The 26157-nt window shown below is 44.8% G+C and overlaps 1 long non-coding RNA gene across 2 annotated transcripts in view; it reads left to right on the top strand.

Moving 5' to 3' along the window:
* LOC112576701 overlaps positions 1 to 21093 on the top strand; it is a 39042-nt gene extending 17949 nt beyond the window's left edge. The window contains exons 1-3 of one of the 2 annotated variants that reach the window (XR_003101881.1): positions 1967 to 2962; positions 3061 to 3158; positions 20972 to 21093. This is a non-coding gene — a long non-coding RNA (uncharacterized LOC112576701). Of the gene's footprint in view, positions 1 to 1966; positions 2963 to 3060; positions 3159 to 20971 lie in introns of those variants that run through there. The other variant, XR_003101880.1, reaches the window with a different exon arrangement.
* The last annotated feature ends 5064 nt before the right edge of the window (positions 21094 to 26157 follow it).

Here is a 26157-nt window from a genome sequence, read left to right as displayed (position 1 = left end):
TTTCTCTTCATCAAAAGTGGTAATTACTTCTTGTGGAGGATGGCCGCTCGAATCCGAGATCTAAATTTCCTTTTCATCCCGTTCCGCTCCCCACTTTTTGTGCGCACACCAAATACAGGCAGGCCCCCCTGCGGGACAAATGAGTATTTGCGCAGACCAGTTGCAGTGAAAAGATGGACCAGCGGCGGAAATTTCTCATCACAGAAGCTGCGATTTTCCGCACTTTGACTTGAAAGTAGTGGCAGAGACTAGGAGAAGATTTCAAATTATCTCGAATTTCTTGTGTCACCTCTCTCTCTCCGAGTGTTATTCCTGTCCAAGGAGGTTGGGGTGGCCATCTGAACCATACTTTCCACCCCAGTCCCACCCTCCACATCCCTATCATCCCCCACCTGTCTGTGTGTGTGTGTGTGCATGCAAATGATGTTGAACACCGTGTTATGTGACACGGGGGAAAGTAGGGGGAAGGGTGGTTATTGCCGGAATCTCGCTCTGAATTGTCGTCCAAAAGAGGTTGGGGTGGGAACGGAAGTAGTGGTGTCAAACATATCCTGCAATTCAGATCACAACATGGAGGCAGAGGACCGTATGATAGGGGGACGACGATTACCGACAAGGCAGCTGAGCTTCGATAATCTTTTTTTTTTTTTTGCCTTTTTTTTTTTGCCTTTTTTGAGATCCGCATAACTAGTACTCACCGACGATTTCGATAATAATAATAAAAAGAACAATACGAAAGTGACAGAAGCTATTTCAACCAAAATTACTGAAAGCCGCTTTGAAACTTGATTCTGTGTATGATGATATTTTAGGAAATTCTAATATTAATCAGGAAGATCATGTTTTACTTCTAACGGTCCTTTTTGTGCAATTTACTTTCAAAGTCCTTTTCTATTCTGAATTCCTTCTTCCTTAACTTTATGCAAGTCTTCTTTTTTTCTTTCTGTCTCCTTCTTTTATTGAGTTATTTATCTTTTGAATTCTTCCCATTTCACATATGCTTCGTTCTCATAAGACCGACCATTTTCGTTTCATTCAGTTTGCTTCTGCCTCCGTCTGTCCTTTCTTTATCATCTTTATTTTACCATCTTTAATTTTTCGCTGTTTTTCTTTTTCTTTCTCATCAATACTCAATCTCTCTTTTTTTTAATTATGTTCACGTTAGCTTCATGTGACGCTTTCCCGCTTTTGCTGGCCTTTATTCACCCTGCCCACTCTCTTCATTTCCTGTGTAGGCTCCATGGTGTTGACCTTTACCCCTTTGTTCTTTCTTCATGTTTCTGAAACATTCATTACTTGTTCTTCCATCTTCCTCTTTTATTCTTCTCGTCCATTTTGCTCATAATACCTTTAACCTTGTATGCCATCTAACTTCTCCCTGGCACTTTCATTCTGGAGTTTTATTTTTCTTTGACGAGCTGGGCGGTCCGGTGGCGCGACGGTTAGTGCCTGTGACTACTACAGTGAGGGTTGGATGTCCTGGATGCCTGGTTGTCTGGTTTATCTAACCTTCATGTCTCAGTTTCTCGATAGTAACAATGGATCTTGGCACAAAGACTTCGGACAAAAACAAAACCTCACAGAAACTGAACGGATTTGTCACGTGTCTTTTGTAGGTTTCGTAATAGTAGCATGGACACATGGACAAACTTTAGCCTTCAGTCTAACATTTTCATTTTCTTAAGGCTTGTTATTTCAATTATTTCAACACCTACACTGGTCAACAGGTGGACTAAAAATGTTGAAACCAAAAGGCACAGAAGGAAACAAAAAATTCTTTTCCTGTTCACTCTAGAAGCACATATAAAAGGAAACAAAAACAGAAGAAAAAACAAGAATAAAGAGAGAGAACGAAACAAGGAGAAAGAAGTGAAAAAATCAACGTGAAAATGGTTTCAGAAGGGATTAATAGCAAACCCTTGTGTAAAACTAAGTTGTTATTTTGTTTGTTTGGGTTTTTTACATCAAAATACAAGCAGGCTGTATATGATAAATATTAATATGAATATGATGATCAAGTTGATGGTGAAGCATATGTTAGATGCTTCATTACTAAAAGTTTTGAAGACTTCGACAATGGACCAGAAACTCGATGATCCAAAGTTCTTCTCGGACCTGTGGGTGGAAAGTTCTACCCCTGCTGGCCCAGCAAACTCGGGTTCCTGGTTAATCATGAGAGGACAAAAGTTGTAAAAGTAGAGGATGAAGTTCCTCTTACACCATGTACCCGCAATACGAACTCCCTCTTACATTCACCTGGACACCTTACATTGACCAAGAGAGTCTGCTAGTATAAAAGTTTCATTTTTATCTTTATTTTATTCACTTTGGTAATCCGTGTGAGTGGAAGGAAGAACTTAGAGGTACATTGTAGCAAACCTGGCAGACTACCGATCATCAAGGATGAGTCAATATTTAATCCTCGCCAACCAAACGTCAGCACTTCATTAAACGACTGGATTTTAATCTTGCAGGTGTGTCTGTTGCAGTCTCTGGACCGTAAAGCTTGCGATGGAATCGGAAATTAATTAGCATGAAATCCTGTTAGTATGTTTGATGCTCCATTAGCACTGGCCCTGACGCTTGCCTGCCAGAGACGGACACTGGCTCCGCTTCCCTCGCAGACAATCTTGTTGAGATATTGCCACCACCGTTATATTGACAGTCGCTTCCCCTTCGGCCGTTTTCATACAGGATTATGTCCCTTATCTGTCTGCATCGGAAGCGGCCATCTTTGAGTTCCTGGGCCTGACGGCCAGGGAGCGAGGCCACAAGACGTTTTTCGTGCGCTGATTGTTTCCGTTGATGAATGCAAACATTAACAAAGCAATAGGCTCATCCCGTGCGATAAAAGATAATCGTACGAGCTGACGACTACAGCCGAGGAAAGACCAGACTGACCTTTGGTTAAACTGCTCGAGGACGAAAAACTGTAAACAAGGGAGAAAACTTTTGAAATAAAGTAAGTTTTGGTAGTGTCCTTTCAATATTTATATTAATACGGTATTATTTATCGTTTAATTTATTTTTATTTTATTTTTACTTTACTGCGAATACTAGCACAGAAGGAGTGTGACTAGAGTTGCAGAGGAACACGGTGGTCGTACAGGTCACGAAAGGTCAACGCGGCTGCCCAGACACTAAGCTGCATTTGAAAGGTAAGAGACAACTTTTCGAAAAGTTCTGAAAGGACGTGAAATCTGGATTGTTATTTTTGTTTTTAACAATCTGTACAATATTATTATTTTATTTATCTGGTGTTTTTAATCTCTTGGCCATGAAGAGAGAGTTGAAGAAGGCTCGTACGCTCGCAACTCTCACTCCCTCTATTCCTCTTTCTCCTCCCACTTCCACCCCCGCACACACACACACAAGCAGGAAGAGACGGGAATAAAGAATCCATTGATCAATACGACAAAGGAAGGGCACATCAGCCGGAGATGTGTAACTGCTTTATGCAGGCGAATTTATTGCTCAGTGTGCACGAGTGGGCAGCAGGCACAGGACATCAAGAATGCGCATGCGTGCGTCTACCTGGCGTCAACTGCTAACTAGTCACATCCGCGTAGACATTGGCGATGTCGTCTTTGTGACCTCTGTTCATGGTGATGACTATGGCGATGATTGTAGCCTTGAATGTCCACAACATAAGGGAGATAATAATATCAGCTCTTAGGTTACTTCCCTTTCTTTCCGTTGAACAACAAAATTTTTTACTTTTTAGATGTTTAAGCATTGGAACCATGTAAAATTTGAAGCTCAGATATTGTGTGTGCGTGAGAGAGAGTGAGTGAGTGAGAGAGAGAGAGAGAATTCCTTTTTTAAACATTATAATCAAAATATTCATATTGTAATGTTTACACATAACTACTACATCCTAGACACGCCACTGAGACGAAATGTGTCCGCGAAATGATAGATGAAAGCCATACAATATATACCAGCATTAACCTACTTCATAGCTTTGATAATACCGACAGATAATATCAGATACTCACAGCACCATGTAGCGTAAATATCACGTAACAACAATAACAGTAACGTAGCCGCAAGACCACGTGAAATAAATATCATATTAGCATTAGTGACCGGGTGAGATAAGCATACCCGGCCACAGAATCATGGCCGCTACCCAGTAGATCAATACCTCTGACCAAGACTAGTCCTGTGCCCAGCCAGGCGTGGCGGACCCGCACCTGTGATTAATCGGTCCTCGCAACGTCTTGCCACGTACACAGGGGAAATAATGCACCTGCGCCGACACAGTTATACCCCCCCTTGTCTGAAAACAACCTGCGCACGTGTCAGTGTAGCCATCAAAAGGTTCCATGCTGCATGGAGGCTTTGTGGACCCGCCGGCTAATGCCGGACCCTTCAGAATAGACCAACGCTTCCTTTGAGGGCTTCACACACCATTTTATGGCCACCCTGTGGCTAGGAGTTGTTCACGGGGGCGAATCAGCACTTTTCCATCAGAAACATGCAAACATTGTACACGCTCACACGTCAGCGAACTGACAGTAGTCTCCATGTTGAGAGAGAATAGTCATGTTGAAACTTTACCTGAGTGAAATGTGTTTCTAAGATTAAAGTTGAGAGACCATTGTATGGTCAATTGTTTCTTATAAATATATTTTGGGAGCTGCTATCCATACTTTTTTTTAACACAACGCACGTGACTTGATCTAAGCTGACGTCAGAAATGACTGCAGCCAATGAGAAGCTTTCAAACATCAGCCCAATCAGTAAGCTCATTTTGTGATGTCCCAGGAAAAGAAAACTTGACTTTTCCAAACTTCCGATGAAAACTGCGAAGTTAAAGAACTTTCATCTTCAAAAGGGAGTGGAGCTTTGCTCACAAATTTTGGAAATAAATTGATTTTCTGATGAGTTAAGTGACTTATTTTGTACTCGGGCTAGCCTATAAAACAGGCTACAAACTACAGTAGTGGTAACCTAAAAGTGGACAAGGGAAATGTGAAATCACGTGTAGGTGTGATTCAAAGGTTTTTACAAATATAAAAATGTCTATGATAAAAAAAACATACTTCCACTTGTTTGCATGCCCCTTTGCCATTTCAGGGTAAGAGAAAGTTAAATGCAAGATCCCAAAGTTTCATAATTTTTGCTGTTCAGTTTGGTCAAGGCGCTACCCCGTGTTAAGAGAGGTTCCGGCTGTATGAATGAATTTGCGTCAGTTCTAGGACATTAAACAACATAATACCAGGCCCTCAGTCCATTCCACGGACACAATGGCAGGGTCCCTGGCTCAAAGCTCAATCGGATCTCCAGCCATTGACGGCCGCCCATGATGGCTAAAGGAAACTGCAAGAGGAGTGGCGGGGGTGGACGGAGGGTGAAGAGAAGTGGGAGAGGAGAGGAGGGACACAAGTGCGGAGCGGCCACGCGCCCATCCATCATAATTATTTGCAATGCTCGAGCAGGGCCACGCACGTGATGAAAGCGACAATATTTTGTCTATTTGCCGTCGGGCCGTTGGGGGAGGGGGCGAGGCGTCCGAGCGACGCGTGTGCGCGTGCGCGCTTGATCACGTGCATCTTTGAAGACGCCGCTGAGGACGACTTGGGCGATGTTTCATCGCTCGCCTGTCCCCCTCTTGGTGTCATCCTGGCAAAATTAACGAGATCGCAGAGTGCGTCCCCTCTCCCCCCCCCCCAACTTCCCTCTCCCCTACCCTACCCCCACACCCGTTAGAGAGGAGGCGAGTTGACTGCATCTCGCCCTCCATCGTCTCCCCCAACCTTAGAGCGCCTCTCTTTACTCTGGCAAACTTGGCTAAACGATGACAACGAGTCCGATCAAGCCTGCTTTTTGGAGCAGAGCCAGACATCACGTGGTATGTCACGTGGTACATCTGTTTCTGCGTCGATTAAGAAGGTGCAGCCAGAATTATTTACAGGTTCCTCCTCGCCTTGAGGTTATAATGTGGTTGGGGAAGTCGTTTTTCGAGAATCGCCCGTCTGTATTTAAGACTTAGGAAAGTAAATGCAAACTTTCAGAACGCTAGAGAGGTGTGGATCTTCATCTCCTCACAAATTAATTGATTGATTGATTGATTGATTGATTGATTGATTGATTGATTGATTGATTGAATAAAAGCCACTGCCATTTTAGAACTTAACATTTTTGCCTCATTCACAGTAAAAGAAGAACAGAACCCACAAAGAAACTAAAAATTACACAATCTTCCCGGATTTCACAGTATTAATTTCGTCGGCATCGGAGAGAAAAATCAATCGCTCAACCCCCTTGCCCTCCTTCTCTCCCTCGACAACTCCTGGTCCCTTTCTCAGGTGTGTCGGATGCGTCATGGCGGCGGCCGCATGCACGCTGTGGCATGCGCGTGGCAAGCACGTGCCGCCTGCTGCTGACGACAACAAAAGAGGGGTTCGGGCACAGAAGCTGAGGCGCACGGCATGTGTGTGTGTGTGGGAGGGGTAGGTAGGCTCCCTTGACCCCCTCCCCCCATTTTCCACGAACGACACGTTTCTCCATCCCACGTGGAACGTGACATGACTGCATTTCGTCTCCTTCCACCCCATCCACCCCCTTCTCCACCCTTTTCTCACCTTCCCTCTGCCAGTGACCTCGGCATCAAGAAGCCCTGTCCTCCCTGTGGCTGACCTTTCCTGAACTCTCTTCCACTCTTGGAGGACCCCCAAGCTCGGCTTTACGGTCCCATAAACACTCTCCAAGGTCTTTTCAACGGGGAAGGCGTCGTGATTCACCTCCCCTTCCCACACTAAGGACTTTGTTGTCGCCCTTGATCCCCAATAGATGTTTCGTTCTTTGAAGCGATTCGCTTTCCGGTGGCGGGTCTCGAGGCCTGCTGCGTGAAGAGATTTTCATCCTGAAGCCTACCTACATCCGCAGTCCTGCTGGGGGTTGGTGGGAGGATGGTGGTATGGTGCAACAAAGGGGTGCTGAAGGCAGTAAGATAACAAATAAAATCTTTCGTGTGGAATAAAAAGAATTTTTCGTAATAGAAATGTCGGTCCTTATATTCGGTCTTTCATTTATTTCTACGTCTGTGGTAAGGGTTACCTGCTAGAGCTAGAGGTTAAAATTTGTACTGAATAGTCTGTGCAAAGCTCTTTTATTAGTTTAAAATAGTTTATTACCGTTTGTTTTACTCTTTTTTCTTTAATCGGACATAACCCCCATTCATTGACTTATTCCTAAATGACTAGTTCTGTTGATGCCTCCAGTAATAGTCGTTCTTGCTTAAAGATAAAGTTATCCCAAGATTGTTGATTGTCAGTACAGCCTTCCCAGGTGACATCAGCATAGTGAACAACATGTAGTGCAAGAGATGTGTACATAGTTGAAAATAAATTCATAATTAAGTGATATTGCTTAAAGCAGCCAAGCAACATAGAGGCTTTTCTGACAAGGCATCCGATGTGCAGCTCCCATCTCCAATTATTCTGAAGTCAAAGTTCAAGCTGTTTGTGCGAGATACATAATTTCCCACAGAATATTGTAATGTGTAACAATTCGCCTCGAATACTAGCAGCTATTAATTCATTAGTAGCCCTCTATGCCAGACTATGTCTAGTGCATTGAAAACATCAAAAGATAGTGCAGTAATTTTTATCACAGAAGGATACAAGATTAATTAAGGTTAATTGGAAAATAGCATCGCCACCCTGCATAAAACCTGACTGGCCTGATGACAGAATGTTATTTTTCAGTACAAAAAGTGTAAATTTGAGAGTAAACACATCTTCCTAGCGAAGAAATTGGTCTGTAATTTTCACAATCATTTCTGCTGCGTGTCTTGTACACGTGCGCATCCTTCCAGCGGTTGGTGAAGACTTCTTCTGGAAAACAACATTTAAAAGAAGTTAGTGGAAAGTGATTGTGTCTCATGCTGCAATAAGAAATTTGTTGTGGATAACAAGTCAGGGCCAGGGGCGCAATTATCTGTCCGCTGTCCTATCGATTCTTTGACTTTAGTTTGGGACAAAATAATTTCACATAATTCTGCTTTACTGAAGTGGATGGAAGGAACAGGGTCAGTGCCAGCGGCTTAAGTTCCTCTTTTTAAACCGTTTAAGATTTTTAAACATTTGTTTGATAAATTTTACCGTGACGATGATGATGATTGATGATTGATGATGATGAATTTTTTTTTTAAAGCATATTTCCCCCGAGTGGACGAAAGCTAAATGCTTCAAATGAAAGACTACAAACGAACCGAAAGTTAGTATGCAAGAAACATAAGTATCAGCAAACAGATGACACCTTGACATAAACACCAATGAAGTGCATGGATAAAGAATTGAGGAGTCAGCGGAATTGATTATGAAATATATTTCCTAGATGGCATTTGATGCCTGTAGTCGAGATATGTGATATTAGATTAAAATGTTACTTTTAGTATTTAAAATTTAAGAATATTGTGACATGATGGTGATTTCCCTTTCTTTTCGTTCTCGCAAGGCATCCACACTTTTCTCCTCCCAAGTACTTTTCTGTTGATGTTTACTACCCACAATGGCACGACAAACCCTGTAAACACAACCGGCGGTGACCTGTCGTTGAGAGGTCAACTCAGTCCGCCGTGCACCCACTCATCGTCTGGCATTGTGATGACGGCTTCAGGACAAAGACAAACACAGCCGCCCATGTTGACCAGCGCTGATGAGCCTGACCTGCAGATGGTCGTTAGAGGCCATTCAGTGTCGCCAACTGCCATCAGCCGGGGTTGCAGCAGTCGTCCTGTGTCCTGTCCTCGCGTGGACGTCTTCCACACGGACCTGCACACCCTGTGGTGTGTATGTACAGGGTTACTAACGGAAAGGCGATACAAAAGTCATGCAACGCGGCCCAGGGAGGCTTGCCCAGGCGCATGCTTGCTGAACTCCACCCTGGAGATATTCTCCTGCCTACGAGTCCCTGGGTGCACGTACAGCACGTGGTGCAAGAAATCAGCTGACTTGTCCCCCTGACCCTCATGGCGCTGTAGGGGTGACCTCGACTCGCGGCCAGCGGCTCGTTCGCACGTGGCGACGGAAATAAATCGCTTTCTATCCTAAGTAAACACCTCCTTTCTCTCCCCGTACTCTCAATGACTTGTAAAGCTGCTGGAACTAGTGAACCTGAATCCGAAGATTTCGTGAGTCCCTAAATTTTTTTGGGAAAAAAACCTTTCTGTTCTTTTGAGTAATTATAGGGGATCATGTCAGAGGTCAGGGGTCATTTTACAGCGACAAAGTTAGGAAGTCAATAGAGATTATTTTTGTTTGCCTGCCACCGTAGGTTTCGAACCTCGCCATGGCTCAGTAGCTGTAACGGGTCTGTTTCAACATGACAAAACAAACCTTAATACTTTAATAACCAAAAGAAGTGCGGAATAAATAACGAAGAAATATCATTAAAGAGACGATTGTATTTATACATATGCAGGCATATATCAAGAAATATTAGCACTGTAATGGAACTTATCTTTTCAACTTTCTGTAGGAGTCACGGCTGTAGGGTTGTTTCCACGCATGGATTTTTGTTTCAGAACATCACAGCTCACGTAAATATTCTGGCACATTCCCATTATATTATTGCAGCACCGTTCAGTCCACAGACCTATCCACAGCCCTGTACTGACAAGAATTTGCAAGGGAGGTCATTCCCGAACATACCAGCACTTAGTGAAACCTTCCTAAAAACAACAATCTTGACCTCTTCTCGAGACGGACTTTCGCTCGCTGACTAGAAGCTCGGCGAAGTGAAAGTTTTCCGTCCAGTCGAGAGACTAAGCTGCTCCATTGTTGACACCTTCCTTGGTCCACCGCAGGCCACCCCAGTTGATAATTAATTCGGCAGAGATCCTACCAGGGGTACCTTAGGGCTGTTCTTTGTTGCCAACAAAGTTTACAAACTTGACATCGCAACACCCGGGTCAAAGCTTTCCACACCTGCACCCCGCTCTGACCGTCCTCACTGACCGTTTACACCTTGGTGGAAGCTTGACCACTCAGGTGTTGGTGGTTCGGGTGAAGTTAGTTCGGGTGTTAAGACCATGGCTTGACACTAACGTGGGCAGCTGTCTTGCAGGATCTGCTGTGTAGTGTTGCAGGATGTGCCCTGCAGTCTGGTAGGATGTTGTGTGATGCACATGCCAGCATTAACTAACACGGATGTGTTGGTTGTTGTTGTTGTTTTTTCGTTTTAGTCTTGATGATGATGATGATGATTATTGATGATGATTGATGATGATGATGATGATTGATGGATGATGGATGATGGATGATGATGGATGATGATGATTGATGATTATGATTGATGATTATGATTGATGATTATGATTGATGATGATTGTTGATGATGATTGTTGATGATGATTGTTGATGATGATTGTTGATGATGATTGTTGATGATGATTGATGATTGATGATGATGATGATTGATGATGATGATTGATGATGATGATGATGATGATGATGATGATGATTGATGGATGATGATGGATGATGATGGATGATGATTGATGATGATTGATGATGATGATGATGCATTTAGCGTTTACACATTTTCATGGAAGCCCACGCACGCACGCACACACATACACACATTCAAGACTCAACCCCTCCTCTCTTTCTCTCTTTCCTTTTTTATCCCTTTTTCCGAAGTTCGCTCAGCCAGACTCGACCCCTTTCCTCCCTCTACCGGCACTGGCACAAAAAGGCGCTCGCCTCCTTAATCAAACCAGCGGCGCGGAAGGAAATAAAAACAAAATTCAAATGAGGTAAAAAGTGTGAATCAGCGAACAGGGAAACGCTATTTGTGGGTGATTGATTGCCGAGCCTTATCGATAACCGAACAACGCGCCCGGCGTGTTGGCCACTTCTGGCCACGTCGTCAAGAGCCCGGCTGTGCACGCGGCGCGCACCTCGCAGCTAGTCAGTGCGCATGCCCAGCTTACCTACAGCATCTCTACTCCCCTAGCGGCAGATCCTGACTCCTGGTGATACAGAACCTGTCTGCTGGCATCAGAAGCTGTCGTGAGATGTCCTGACCCACACATCATGTGTGTGTTTACTCACACGCATGCAAGCTCTTCAACGAACGTTTTATTTTGACACTTTGCTTTCTTATCTTAATTATCAGTAAATCATCGGTGAATGATTGCAGACACCCTCCCGTGTGAGTCTGGCGGCGTGGTGTGTGGCAATCAAGAAAATGGCGGTAAATACATATATACCACAGAGTATTCAGTCTCTCTCTCTCCGAGAGATCACTATAAACCACATTTTTGTGGAGGGGGAGGGAGCTGGATAGTGGCCATCATGATGTTTTCTATTTTAAGATGTAATTATTCTTCATATATTCAACAGATGCTCGAACTATGTTCCTGAAGCAATAAAGAATCAATCAACCAATCTCTGTTCCTAACATCACCTGAACCGCCCCCTCCCTCCTCTCCTTTCTACAGATATCCATCTACAGGCTGACGATGAACTCAAAACACTCGGAAAACCCTCCAGGAATCGATCACAAGGTCCACAGCACTAACCACGAGTGTATACATCAGCATCACCTTCTTGTCATCGATGCTTTCAGTCTCTCGCCTGAGGACAATACATTTCCACAATTCTCTAACGAACTCGTACTGTTTCCTGAATTCTTCTGATGTTATGATCCTCCCTACACTGAGATAGCTGAGTCTGCTAGTTATCAGCTGCTACCTGATCTGTCATAGCTACTACCTGTTGTATGCTGGATACATCTTGTGAATCGTATGCATCTTTCCTGCTATCCAGTACATTGTCTTCTTTTATTTTGTATGTTTACTGTTCTTTTTACTTTCTCTCGGCAGATTTGATGATTTATCAAATTTCTTGCTTTTAAAGAGAGCATTGTTACAGTGCAGGTAGTCATCGCTATAACCTATTGACAAATATAGAATATAGGAAAATTATATATAATATTACGCCGCTAAGTTGTTAAACATAAAATCTTGCTGTTTCTGTGGAATACTTTATGAAGAGGAAGGGAGAGAGAGAGGTTTACTTTCCCTGATAAATCAGGTTCCCCAAACGTGATGCTCCTGGTGGGCAGTGGAGTTTCACAGTCACAGGCCAGGTCGGGACACGAACACGGGACCTTTTACCTCTGAAATAACAAGCTGTATTACTATGGAGCTTTTGCCCTCACTTTTTCTTATTTTCGTGTTCGACAAACGTCTGAACTCTGCACTTGTCACTCAAGCATTCATGTATCCCCTGGATGGCTCGCAGACGATTTTTTTTTATTAACTCCTAGAACAAGGGTATTTACAGAACAGCTTCCGGTTCTGCCATGTTTCAGTTTAATTACTAGAACGAGGCTGGTGTGTTCAAAGCTTCCGGTTTAGTCTCATTCATGCTTTAGGCTCGCCAAGACTAGCAGAAGAGAACTTCGCAAGAAACCGAGGGTTGGTCTCGGCAGACAGACAGCCATCCACCTGTGAGCATTCCCAGTCTTTCTCGTCTGTGTTCAAGCCCCGTACCTGATAGTCTGCCATAGTACCACTGTAGCGGCGATAATTATTGGCTTGACACGGTCTGCAGCTTGTGGCTGAAATAATTGTCATCTGGGTGCCACACCACCTCGCAGAACAAAAGGCTTTGCTTGGTAACAGCCCCGGGCGATGGGCGCAGTAGACCAAGGGTCAAAGATGTTAGCGGCTGACCTCTGAGTTGAATGCACTTCCCTGGGTCAGTCACTCGGATTTGGAATTGTGGCCGTGGGGGGAAAATACCGAGATCTCCGTCAGCTCGACTGGCATGAGATGTTAACCCATATTGCGCCAAAGACAACCATATGATTAGCAATATTACTTGGTGAGGTTAAAGAGTCGAAAAACTGAAAGAACAAAAATAAATCCGAAAAATAGAGTAAATTTACTATTTGATGTGCGGGTCATGGACATCGTCAATGTCTGTAAAGGACGCACCGCCAGCGAAGATTTATTTATTCAGCAAACTATGGACTAAGAATTGCGACCGTGAGTGGAACTTGTGTCATGATTTGTGGCTGTTTGGTCTGATTGCCAGATCGTTTCCAAACTGCACTTCAAAGGAACTAATGGAAGGATCAAACTCTGATTCATTAGAGTACATTTTGGAAAAGGCAGAGCCCGGATGTTAGTGTCCGGCTTACGACCGCAAAGGAGGCTCCTCAATGCCCTTCCAATCTGGTGCGAGCCTTGTCAGGAAGGTGGTTGTCATTACCAACATCCGCTTGGACATCAGGTCTAGCTGTTCATTAATGTTACAGGCGGAATGTTTGCAAGTGTGCACGATCGCGCACGAGCACACACACACACACGCCTTCTTGGTTCCAGCCTTATCCTGGCATTTTGCCAACATCCGGGTCCCTCGTCTTCAAAGCACGCATTTCTCTTTTCAGCTTAAGTCTGTCCCCTCTCCTCCTCTTCCCCTCATACCCACCCAACCACCGTGAAGGGAGCATGATGCCTAAGGTGCTGATTTGTAAAAATGTCTCTGTACTCCTTACTGGAGATTGTTATGTCAACAAATCGAAAATGTGGTGAGTCGAATTTTTTTTTTTTTTTTTTTTTTTGTGAGGTTCAACTAAAAGGTTGCTAGAAGGAGTATGGAATTAGTGTTGTTAAGGGAGGATCCTGCAAGTGACTTGTCTGTTTGACTAGCAGCCTCAGTTTTCTCATCATTTTCGAAAGGATGTCATACCACGTGGTACAGCAGAGCCTGGTGGCCAGTCAAGAGATAATGAGAGCAAGAGATAATGAGGCATAATTATTTTGGTCTGAGAGGTGGATTGGTGTGCGATCTCAGTGTACAATAATAATTTGGGCCATTTCTTGCTTTTCCTGCTCTTAGTTTTTCTGATTCCTCTCTGGTCTGGGGTCTATCCGTTCACTACTGTTTGTAGACGTTGGAGTCAGCTAATTAGCTTCTGGAAGTTTGAATTCTGTACGTTTGTGAGAGTTCTCTCACTCGCGCGTGCAATGAGAGAAAAAGGGGGAAGCGGTCGAGGGTCACTAATAAAGCGAAGATGGTCTGTTCTTGATTCTGCTCTCTACTTGTGACACATATGGCAGCTTTGCTTAAAGTACCGCCATAGCTACTGACCCCATCCCCTTAAAACACACCCGGCCACACAGACAAACACACACACTATCCATCTTGACTATTTCATTCGTCATTTGGAAGGATGGACAGCAATTATGCCACAAACTCAATGAAAGGTTAAAAATCTTTCTTGAATAAAATTATTATTTTTCAAAACATATATCATCCAATTCCAGTCTCGGCTCAGGCCGCTTTGAGATGCAATAAATGGTAAAATCTTTTCTCCTTTTTTTCCTGATGGCGCGCCAAGACTTTTGTATCGGTGGCTGTGCCGGGTCTTGTAAACACAAGCCCAAAACCCATCGACGCTTGCGCTGTGGAGGGCAGCCAGGACACCAGACCGGCCCCTTCTTGCCGACCGGAACCTCATCGGGATGTCATGATTGATTGCGGGCCCTGACTAAAGTATTTGAGGCAGCAAGGACAGGTTTTATTTCCCCTTTGGCTACGCCTGAGCCCGGGTCTCCTCTCGGAAATCAACTGTCATCCGAAAATGCACATTCGTATCTGTTTACTCAGACGGTATCATGCGTCGTGGCCATAAGCCAGCCATCCCCTCCTGCAGGCCTAATGGCGGAAACGCATCAACGCCAGTCACGTGATCGCGCCACTTCCGGAAGAGAGTTTCGAGTTTCATTGATTTCATTGGTTGATAGCGGCGAGATCACGGCAGCTTCGATTAGCTTGTCAGAGAGTTGACAAATATTTAGGTGTTTCTCGCCTGGTGGGGCATCGATCAACGGGAGGGCCAACCAATCCTTGTGCGGAGTGAGGGGGAAGGGTGGAGAACAGAGGGCGCTGTAACGAGAAAGGTTGTCTCCCCTTCCTCCTCCTCCACTCTCTCTACCCCACTTATTTCTCCCTCCTCCTCCAGGCCCTCATCCATCCTGCATTCTCTGCCCGGGGCGCACTGACTTCCGGTAGACGACGAAGGGAGATGGCTTGTTTGTCAGCGGAGGAATCTGGTTGGCTGCAAAGAGCCTGTTTCCTTTCCAACCTCTCCTTTTTAGACCTAGGCCTAAAAAAAGTGAAAGGGGTGGGTGGATGGTCTGCTTTTGATGTAGCGATGCCTCTCTCGATGCTTCGATTGTCTTCAAACTGCATGTTTTCTCTCTGTTAAAACTGCACGTGTGCGTAGTCATCTTTAAGACAGACTTGTTTGGTGTTCCCTTGTTGCATGTCTACCTTGCAAAAGACATTGACCCTCTAAGCTTTAAGTACCCTTTCCGTATGTCTGTGTGTGTGAGAGAGTGTGAGAGAGAGACAGAGAGCCTGAATGAAAGATCTGCTTTCTGAGCTCTGTGTTCAATCAAAACTAACCTAAATTGGTGGCCGGTGTTTCACTTATCAGTTTATAGGTACATGCAGGCAAGTGACCACTGACATTAGAAAATTTTTTTAAATTTTGATTTAAAAAAAAATATCAGAACAAGATAGTTAACAAAATAAATAAACAAACCTCAATTCCTCCCTTCCTCACTGTTTACAGTCGTTCAGAGGTTGTATGCTCAGCCTAGCTGCAAGGCTAAAGCAACGCAGTGAACTAAACTCATCTTATTAGTCATTTTAGCTGACTTAACACCTTAACTATCCAGGACCTACCGACTTGTCGTGCACCTGACCCCAGATCCCGGTACCTTGGGATGTGCATGGCTGCGACCAGACAACGCGAAGTCGGATGGACAGACCACTAGCTGCGTGACAGATGCGAGAAGACAACGTGTTCGGACAGACCCCCGTAGTCACGTGACTATACATGGCTGCAGCCAGACAACGAACATTCAGGCGGACAGACTGCTAACTACGTGACTGTGCATGGTCGCGACCAGACAGCGAACACTCTAACGGTCAGATCAGGGTGCACGAGCCGCGCGTGCGCGGGCCCCAGAGGTCTTGATAAACATGTTACGGCCGCAGTAACAGATAGCTTTTCACACGCGAAACTGGACTTTTCCATTAGACATAATCGGCGATTAAATGCCCAGCAAACTACAGATAATCGGGGACGTTCCCATCTGCCCTGCACTTTTGCGACATCCTCACACGACAGACGGCAGAGCCGTGCGCCGGCCTCGGGATGCAGTGTTCGGATCAGATGTTCCTCGCGCCGTCCTCACGTGGACAGGTGAGTGAAGACGAAGAGACAGGTAGGCCATGGACATGCATAGGTGGACTGCTGTCTGTCTGCCAAGACCGACCTGAGCCTCTTGCAATCCACTGTTAGTCTCGGCGAGCCTAAGCAATAAATGTGGCTAAACCGGAAGTTTTGTAGTCTAATGCCTCGTTTTATAGTTAACTGGGAAAAAAATCGTCTGCCAGCAGTCTAGTAATACAAATTCGTGGATAGGCAGAAGAGAAGGTAAAGAGGCGTATATCTCACTGATAATAAACAGAAAAATAAAGGATATAAAAAAATTAAATTAAAAAAAAACAAAGTTCAAACTAAGCAAAGAAGAGATGATACAAGGGTGGAAAGAGAATGAAATGAAAAATGAAATAAAACAAGAGGTTTTCCTTACTGATAGCTCTGTCGATAGTTAGTATTGCCTTCAAGACCATTAGACGGAGTGGCACTTGAACAACATCTGAAGCTGTATCACGGTTGGTGCAAATAAACAAACGATTTGCGTGCATCAGACACGAACGGTGTGACCGGGTCACCGGGCTGTCAAGCGACCTGTCCGGCATTCGCCGCCAAGTTACCCAGCAAAGCGTCTCGCGAGATGGCATTTGCTGCGGAGCTTGCGCGCGCACGACGGAAGTGGAGAGCTTGATAAGATTGCTGCACCTGCCCGCTGGTGGAGAAGATGAACCGGTGATTCTGTGAAACAAAGACAGGGTGTAGTTGGAGCTGCCGAGGGAGGTCAGCGTCAGGTTTGCGCACCGCGTGGCGATGTTGTTACCAGCTCCAGAGATGCTCCACACACTCGACAGTAAACAGAATCTGTTACACCACCACTCCGTTTATCTCTTTTTTTTATGGGAGGAGGAGAAGAAAAGTCACGTGTAAGACGAGACAAAAAAAATGTATAATAAATTATTTTGTGTGTGTAATCAAGTGAGCGAATTACTGAGCGAAAAAGGAAAGAGAAAGAATAAAAAGAGACTGAATCAGGCTTACAATCCGTTTTAGAATTTTATTCTTATACTCAAACATGTATTTATAATTTCTTACATTAAAGTCCACCTCTGACAAAGGGGCTAATAATTGTTTGTAAAATGTATAAAATAATAACTATTCTATCCCTCCACCTGCCATGTAACGATGGCGGTCCGATGGCACAACGGTTTGCTCCTGTCATTAATCCAGTGAAGGTTGGGTGTTCTGGGTTCAGCTCTCATCTTAGGCACAATATTTTTTCTCTGCCTAGGGCTACATCACGGCAAGGCAGCCAGCCCTGCAAACAGATGTCACATGTGGAAAAAAAACCCAGCGTGTCCGAGACGGGAGCTGAACCCAAGACAGTCAATCCTTTCTGTATTGCTGCCGCGTCAGATTGAACCGGGAAAAGAAGTCAACCAGCATTCCAAAAGAATCTTTTGTGAATCTTACTCTGATAAATGCGATCAAATGTTTGAGCATACCAAACTATCGTTATCCATAAAACATAATCAAAATTCAAAATTATGGAAAACAATAAAAGAATATTTAAGCAGTGAGATGAAGTTTTTGAGTCCTGGCGACTGCAGACAAATAACAGAATATCGTCGACGATTATTTCAAACCCGTGAGTTCTGACAAAATGAAAGGCATATTTCTAGCAGTCAAAAGTACGAGTGTGCAACACCGAAGGTTAAAGGTCAGTCTCGCTATTGTCACGGGGCGGGATACCCGATTCTCCTCTCGTGTGGTGCGATTATTAACCACAGAACTTGACCTGCTGGTCACGACTCATCAGTTTTCCTCTCCCCCACTCCGACCTCCCTTCACGATCAACAAGCTGTAGGTGGGGTACAGCACGTGGAGGTGTCCCTCCCGCTGCAGGTCGGTTGTTGATGAGTACCTGTATATCCACGATTGTGGCTACCCGTTGTTCATGAATGTGTCAATGATTGTGATTACCGATTGTTGTGATTAATTGACTGCTAATATTTGTGCTAGTACCTCCTATCTGCCAATGTTTATGTTATCCGTTGTTGCTAGTAACTGAGTGTCGATGTTTTGTGTTGTCGCACACACGTGCTCGCCAGGTGTAGGTGGAGGGACGCTACAGGTACAAGACAATCATTCCTTCACACCTCCTTCCATCCCAGTTTTTCTAATTTGGAAAACGAACTAAAGGAAAGTAAATAATGTCCCTACATCTGTGTGTGTGTGTGTGTGTGTTTCTGCCTGTCTACATCCATCCATAATACGTGTTTTGTGTGTCTGCGCCGTGAAAGTACAAAAAGTACACCTGTGCTGATTGACGATGTAAGCGTTTGCGTGCGTGCCAGAGAAAGCATGGCGGAAAGGATACTAGTAAAATAAGAAATAAATGTAGAAATAATAATAATTAACAAAAATCACGGTGTTGTCGCCAATAGAAAGGTAAAAGTGAGTAAGAATATACAGCAATCATGTTAAGTTGTCTTTCTTGACACCTAGTTCTCTCCCCTCTCACTGTCCATCACCGTTCGTTCCTGCTTCTTGAGCGCAGTAATTCCAACAGTTCTAGCAGCAGCATCGAGAAAACATTATGACCTGTGACTTTAAAAAAAAAAACAGAAAAGAAACGAAAAAACCCGAAGGACAACGCTTTCAAAGAACTACTTAAATTCGCATATTCCTTTTTTAATTTTGGTCAACAGAACAAAGCATCGCCAGAGGTACACAACGATGGCCTGCCCTCCACCTCCCGTCGCCTCCTCCTCCCTACACACACACCATCCCTTTTTCTAAAGCCCATTCCTTCTTTCAACGCAGACAGTGTAAAAATGCAAATTGATCGACAGAGCAAAGAACTGGTTTAACAAGATGGAGGTCGTTACGCGACGGAAACGCCGCGGAGAAGACGGTCCAAAATGTCCGAAACTGTTTTGAATGCCTTCAATGAGGCCGCCATGCCGCGCGCACTTGCCGCACGTGCTGCATGTCAATTTGACGTCAGTCAGAGTTCAAAGTTGCACGCGCTTTTTTTTTTAACCCTCTCTCTTTCTCTCACCCTCCATCCATCCCTCAATCCCTTTTGCCCGGCTCACCTCTTCCCGAACCCACCCATCCCCCCCACAAACCATCCAAGCTTGCAAGCCTCCCGCTGAAGCAGGTCCAGGGATGGAGGCAGGCACTCAAGTCGCCGTACCTACCGGATTTCTATTGATCTGGCTTTTCCCGGAGAGAGACTTGGCGGGTGCGCCGTATCCCCACCCGATCGATGGGCAATTGTATGCAAAATAGTCAATTAAATAACCTTCTACCTAGACCAGTGTTGCCGGCTGAAGGGCGCAAGAAATGGCGAGCGATGCATAAATATGGCTCCGCCTGCAACAAGGCAAGGAGAAACGCTGTTAAATAACTCTTCTGGACCGGGGTGGATGTGTGGGTGTGGGTGGGTGGGTGGGATGGATTGGAGATTGCGGCTTCTTTTGGGAAGGGTTGGGGGTGGAGGTTATCCTCGAAAAAAAGCTTTGTGCGGCCGCTCAATAAATTTTCATTTTGCCTTTGAGGCCGCCTGCTAGCCTGTGTCGGGCCTAATGGGATTGTATTGTCGCTGGCTTCGAACAAGTGGATTGGGGGAAGAGTTTTCCCCGGTCAAACGTATCGAGCGAGCTTTCACGAGGCCAGGAAGGCGGTTCTTTCCTTTTTCCGATGGCGGCTGCCTGCCGCGGAAGTGGCCCACAAATGATACGAGAAATGAACAGTTTGCCTGCATTACCTACGGGCCCCCACCTATCTTCCGATGACATTATTTCTCGGATGAGCTGACATTTCAGGTGAATATATTGCAGCCTGTCGCGGAGCCAGCAGTCTGCCGATTCCACTTCATAAGCGAGAGGGTTCGATTTACCCTGTCATGCTAGAAGACACTAGGGTAAGGATTTTTACCCCACCACCACCACCACCACCACCACCTAACACACCTTCCCTCACCATCACCGAAAGTCAGGCGGACGCTTGGACAGGTGCACCTGTCTCCGGCAGCGCAATGGAAGCGACACCAGCAATCGCCTTCTTTTACCTGATCACTGGGAGATCAAAGAAGATTTCCTTCGATTCTGTTTTTTGTGGGGTTTTTTTAGGTAGGGATGGGGATCGAGTGGGAAAGAGGAAGGGGGAGTCGTGGAGGATAAAGAACTGGTTTAGGGAGGGAGGTGGTTTGCTGGACCGGATGCGTCATCTTTGGCGAAGGATTTCCATTCTTTAGGTGCTTTTAGCATGATTTCCAGCGTTTGAATGGCTCAAAAATGTCTTGTTGTTGACGCAGAAAGTCTTGCTCAGATACTATTTCAGGCCAGTATCCTCCTCATAGAAAAAGAAAGAGGAACATCAGCTTGGTTTTCTTTCTTTCTTTCCAAGAGCCGCAGACTTCTGCTGAAGGAGCCAGAAGCTAGTATTAGTTTCTCTCTGATTTCAGCGAATGCTTCTTCCTCGTTATACCCACTCCTCCCCTACCCTTCTCTCTCTACTGATAAAACATCATCAGCATCTTAGACCTTCCATTAAGCTAAACTACCTGTAGGCACAAAAGGGTGTTATCTTCATGTTTCTATCCTTTGTCACCTGCAAGAATGTAACCCCCACAAACCCACCCTACCCCCCAAAAAAAAATCAATCTCGTTTTTTCAGTTTTTCTGTGAAAGTGCTGTTGTGTCATATAATCCAAGTGCTTGCCATTTTTTGTAATTAAACGCATATCCAATATTTTTCTTTCCAGATTTTCCAGACTCCGATCAGGTGTCGTGTACATTCTACGTCGCTGTCGTTGTTTGTGAGACGATGTCGAGGACAGAGTATAGAGAAGGACAGTATGAAATAAAAGTCATGTCGAGGGTCAATTTTGGTATGCTTTTTTATTTATTTTGAAAGAGAGAAGGGCGGACGATTATTTTCTGTGACCATCACCATAATGCGCCGCGCATGCGCACAATATTCCTGTTCGTGTGTCATGGCGCGGAGTCAACAAATGTAGTGCACTTCCTTGTTTGTCCTTTTCTGTGTGATGATGTCTTTCGTTGACGTCCCTAGGGGAAAACACAAACCTGACTGCACAAGAGTACCGCGAAATGAGGCCCACAGCCACGAACAAAGTCCATCGTCTATAATTAGCACTTGGCTGGACGCGGGCGAGTGAGTGCTTTTCATCGTCGCCGACATGATGAACGGCGCGTCGCCTACACGATGAAGGTGGGGGACAGGGGGGGGGACAAGTCTGTTTGATGAGAAAGTCAGCTCGATACCTGGCTTGGACAGGTAACTTGTAACTTGGCTGATTCACCGTTGACCTTGCGGGTCAAAGCGCTCGAGAGGTGAAGAGTGTCGAGGGGAGATAAGTCCGCTGCTTGTTGCCAGCAGAGAGAGAGAGCGGTTAGACTGTTGGGAACGAGTGAGAGAAAGCCTTGGAGGAAAGGTAGCCATAGCAAGGGGTTGGTGTATTCCTGTCCTCACCAAATTTGGCAGGAATATTCCTGTCTGCTTTGGAAAGGTCCTAGGCTATTTTCGATGCTCTGGGGTATGTTTTATTTTCTATACAAGATGCACCAATGGCTCAGGATGAAACAACAGAAGACAGAAGAAATTGTGATATACCTATATTACTTAGAATAAAAATGGACAACATGTTTTTAGACGGTTCCAGTCTCGCTCTCTCACAATATTATAATCCACATAATACATTGTAATTAAACATAATCCACTTATAATCCTAAATAACCATTCCAAAAAAATCCATCCGATGTTAAAAACAGGGATAAAGGTATCTAGCAAGACAATTAAGGTGCGAAACATCTGTAAACAAAACAATCTGTCTGAAGTATGATGGATGAGTTCTATTGAGACAACATTGCCACACTCGGAGGACACCAGGAACCTTCCCACAAGTCACGTGCTTGTGCTTTAAAGGACCAGTGTGGTGTAAAATGTTTTTATAATGATTTAGTGGAGTTGATTGCAGGATGCTATTTCACGAACTCTAGGTAAATACCACCTTGCTATATTGTTCTGTTGGTGGTCGTGTTTGCAGAAGTATATTTTGAAAGAGAAAGACGGGTAATCAACAAGATTTGAGAAAACAGTCTCGTGCACTGAGTTTGTCTCTGTCATTAGAAAAAATGAACACGCAAGTTCTTTAAGCAATTGTTCAAATCCTACATGGGCTTTATCTAAGAGTTCAGAGAGTTCATCCACTGAGTAGGCTCATCTTTTTTGATTATTCAATATACAGTTAATTGTAAAGAATTAAAAAAAAACCTGTTCCTGAGCCGAGAACGTGCAATTAGCTGCGGAAAATGGCGACTGTAATACTCACCTGTCCACCAGTCTTCAAGCCCCGCTGCTTCTCACTCGCACTTTTGGAGGGACTGGTTGTTCTGGTGGAGGATGGATCGCCAACACGACAGCTAATTCATTAATTTGTGCGAGGACAAGCACGCGCGCCTGACATCCCGCTTGCCCCGCTCATTCATTTACAAACTTTGGCCTTTATTGGGCGCAGACATGATCTATTTATCAATCACGATCCAGTCGTCTGTAAAACCTCGATGTTGGCTCGGCCTTCCTCGTTTTCCAAGAATGCGCTGCCCTCGGCATCACGAGACCACCCACCCACGCAACCTCACCCACCCGCCGCTCGTCCTTTGTACACGCGGGCTAAGATAATCGACTGTAATAAGCCGTCAGTAATGCCGGCCATCTTTGTCCCGTTAAGTCCCTAGCGGCAATCTTCTCTCTCTCTTTTAATGTATTTATTCATGTCAGGTGAACGGACAAAAATTTCGTTCTGGACGAGTGACTTCTAAAGCGAGATGAAGGTAGCAATTTAACGTGACAGTTTGCATGTTGGGGAGGAAACACGGGGCGCCGTGGGGTGTTGGAAGGTCTCTTCATTCCCCCTCTCAACCATCCACCTCCCCTCCAGATCCCAGCGGCCTGTTTGCTGTTGATAATGGCGACAAGCTTCAGTCGCTGACAGGCAAACAACATGTCCTGCGGGATAGAGGGTTGGGGGTCAAGTCTTGTGGGTCACAAGAGCCAGTGGAAGGGTCACGAGTGACTCGTGTGCGTCACCAAAGCTGATCGGTTAGAGACACGTTGAAGCCATGCAGCTAATGTCACACAGGTCTGCGCGAGAAGGTACTTCTGTGACGTAACCAGCGGAAACGGAAATCTACTTCAGCCTACAATTCGCTTTTAAGCGATTTTCACACTTTGTCTGTGAGGTTCCGGACTAAATAGTTTAGTTCTGACACTTGTCTGTGAGGTACCATCCGCTGAATAGTTTAGTCTTGACTGTTGACTGCTAGTACACAACTTGTGAATCTGTTCATCCAGCCCCAAAAAGTGCTCAAGCACTCGCACGCACAGACACCCACACACATGAATGGACACACGCAAACGCACGTGCACAGACCTGTACACACACGCAAAGAAATCAGTTATTCATGGCGGTAGGGATGGAGGTTGTGAGGAGGGACTTCTGTTGCTTAATTTTGTGCGTTCCCCTTTCTCAGGGCTGCGCAAAGCCTTGTCCACGTCCAAGTGCGATGGCGATGGCGATGGCGAGGGCTCAAGCTACGTATCGACTGCAGCCCCGTGTCCCTGAGGCGGCATTGAACACGTGAAGGTGTTGTAACGTAGAAGGGAAAACGGACCTCACGGCGCACGCCCTGCACGTGCAGCTCCAGTAAACATGGCGTCCTCACGCGCCGTCGGCGCCACGGTGCTGTCAGACACAGAGGTCAGTGATCGATGGAGGGCACGTAGTTTACACGTGATATTACGTCATGAAGAAATGCGCGTTCAGAATTAAAGGTCGGGTGGGGAGGAGTTCCCTTTTTTTTCCCCCTCTTTGAGTACGAAACCCTGACTTTAAACCCAGGCTTTGCTTCAGAGCAAGATGATCAGGGGAGAAGACCAATGCTTTAGATTACTCTCCCTTTACTTTTCAGGGACGAGGCTTTGGGCGTGGGTTTGGAGCTGAGGTACACGATTGCTTTGGAAGTTTTGCCTCTAGTCCATCAACAAAACCCCAGAAACCCTCTTCCACGACTGTTTTTGGTTGAACATCAGACAGGGACTTCAGAAACCTGCCCCTTTTTTTTTTTTTTTTTTTTTTTTTTGACACCGTCAGGTTTAGGTTTTGTGGACAGTTACCACCCCTTTCCTCCCAGCACCCCATCCGATGTGTGCAGACGGGGTTCCTTCAAAGAAGCAGAGAGACAACAACAGCAGTAGTTAACTTTTCTTGTAATGTTAAATTACACTTCACTTTCTAGTGGCTGTTATAGTTTCGTTTTCAACGTTTACAGCCCCTTTAAGTCAAAATCAAAATATCTTCAAAAAATAAAATTATTTGAATTTGACTTTTATCTGATTAATTAAAGGTAAAACAATCATGGAGACAACTTCGTGTACAAGTACCAGGAGAATCAGTAGCACATCTGCCTCCTTCTCACAGACAGGTAAAATAAATGTTTTGAGTTATGCTCAGTCCCCTTCATTTCCTCACCGACACCATGCGCCTAGGTTCCAGCACGTGCGTCGGCCATACCACGTGAAATAAAATTGTTCTGATGCGAATGTTGATGCGTGAAAAGCATTTTTTGTCTCAACGGCCCAGTTATTTCTCCGGCTGTCACATTTGCTTCGTGGCCCCGCCGCTGCTTCTGGTGGTGCTGTTGCTTCTGGTTGATCTTTGCTATGAATACTTGTCTCCTCTCTGATGGAAACGTCATGCATGGCAAGTCAGCGCCGGCGCTGAGCGGTTGAGAAGCAGGGCACGGTCTGCTGTGAAATCAGTTTGCCGACATGCATTATAGATGGGCCGACGATCGACGAGCGGGGCGATAGCGGGGTTAATCCGATTTTCATTAGTGTATCAGCGCCTGGGAGGAAAACGATCCATAAGAGACTGATTTTATTCATGAGAGCCAACCCTGCTGAGTTCTCGCACAGCGGGAATCCGTCCAGCCAATCAGGAACGGCGTTACATTGAGGTTATTTGAAGACGGTCCAAACTGCTGCCGACCGTTGCTCCGCATGTGTGACATTACCGAGGGCGTTGTTAGAATACAGCGCTTTAAGAATATTGCGCTTTGAGAATATTGCCATCATTAACGCCGTGTAAAGAATGGAACAAACTGCGAGGTCGCCTCCCCCTCTCTCTCTCACACGCACAATGATCGTCAAGTTTTGCGTGGTAGACAACAAGTCAAATTTTGCTTTGTTTTCCTTTTTTGAGACACTCCAGCTTTTCTCTATCCGCTACGTGGTCGGGAAAAAAACTAAAGGGTTAAAAAATAGTCTTAAATTAAATCGACGTATTTCGTTATTTAATCTTTAATATATGTGTGTGTAGTATTTGTATATATGTATGTGTAGTGGGGAGGAGGCGGTGAGAGATAGAAAAGAGAGAGCGAATGAGACACTATCATGACTCATTATTTTTAAATGGTTTTACCATCAATATGGAATTGTGCACAAATTTCTAATTATCAAGTTTTCATTCTTTATTATTCTGTGCCTGCTTATTCTAACGAAACCATCAACTGATTGTTCTTGATTAATTATAATAAAAGTATTTAGCGGGGGCGGAAGTTGAAAGGGGGTTTCCACGAAATTAAAGATAATTGTCCTTTTTAATTAGATTATAAACTGTTTTCTCCACATTATAGAATTTATTGATTCAAAATCTTGTCCATAAATCCACTCACACACTCACACACGCGTACACACGCACGCACACAGTGTTACAGTAATGAAACTTTAAACTGCGTGTTCCCGGTAATAACAGTAATAAACTGTTTTACCCCTGGATTTTAGAGCCTTAAACCCTATTTTGTATTTGCTTTCAAAAAAGTCTTAACTACTTTCTTCAGTTATAAAACGAAGAGTTTATTAATCTCA

This window comes from Pomacea canaliculata, linkage group LG12 (assembly GCF_003073045.1).
Source record: "Pomacea canaliculata isolate SZHN2017 linkage group LG12, ASM307304v1, whole genome shotgun sequence".
Classification (NCBI taxonomy): domain Eukaryota; kingdom Metazoa; phylum Mollusca; class Gastropoda; order Architaenioglossa; family Ampullariidae; genus Pomacea; species Pomacea canaliculata.
This window is presented reverse-complemented; position numbering and strand designations above follow the sequence as displayed.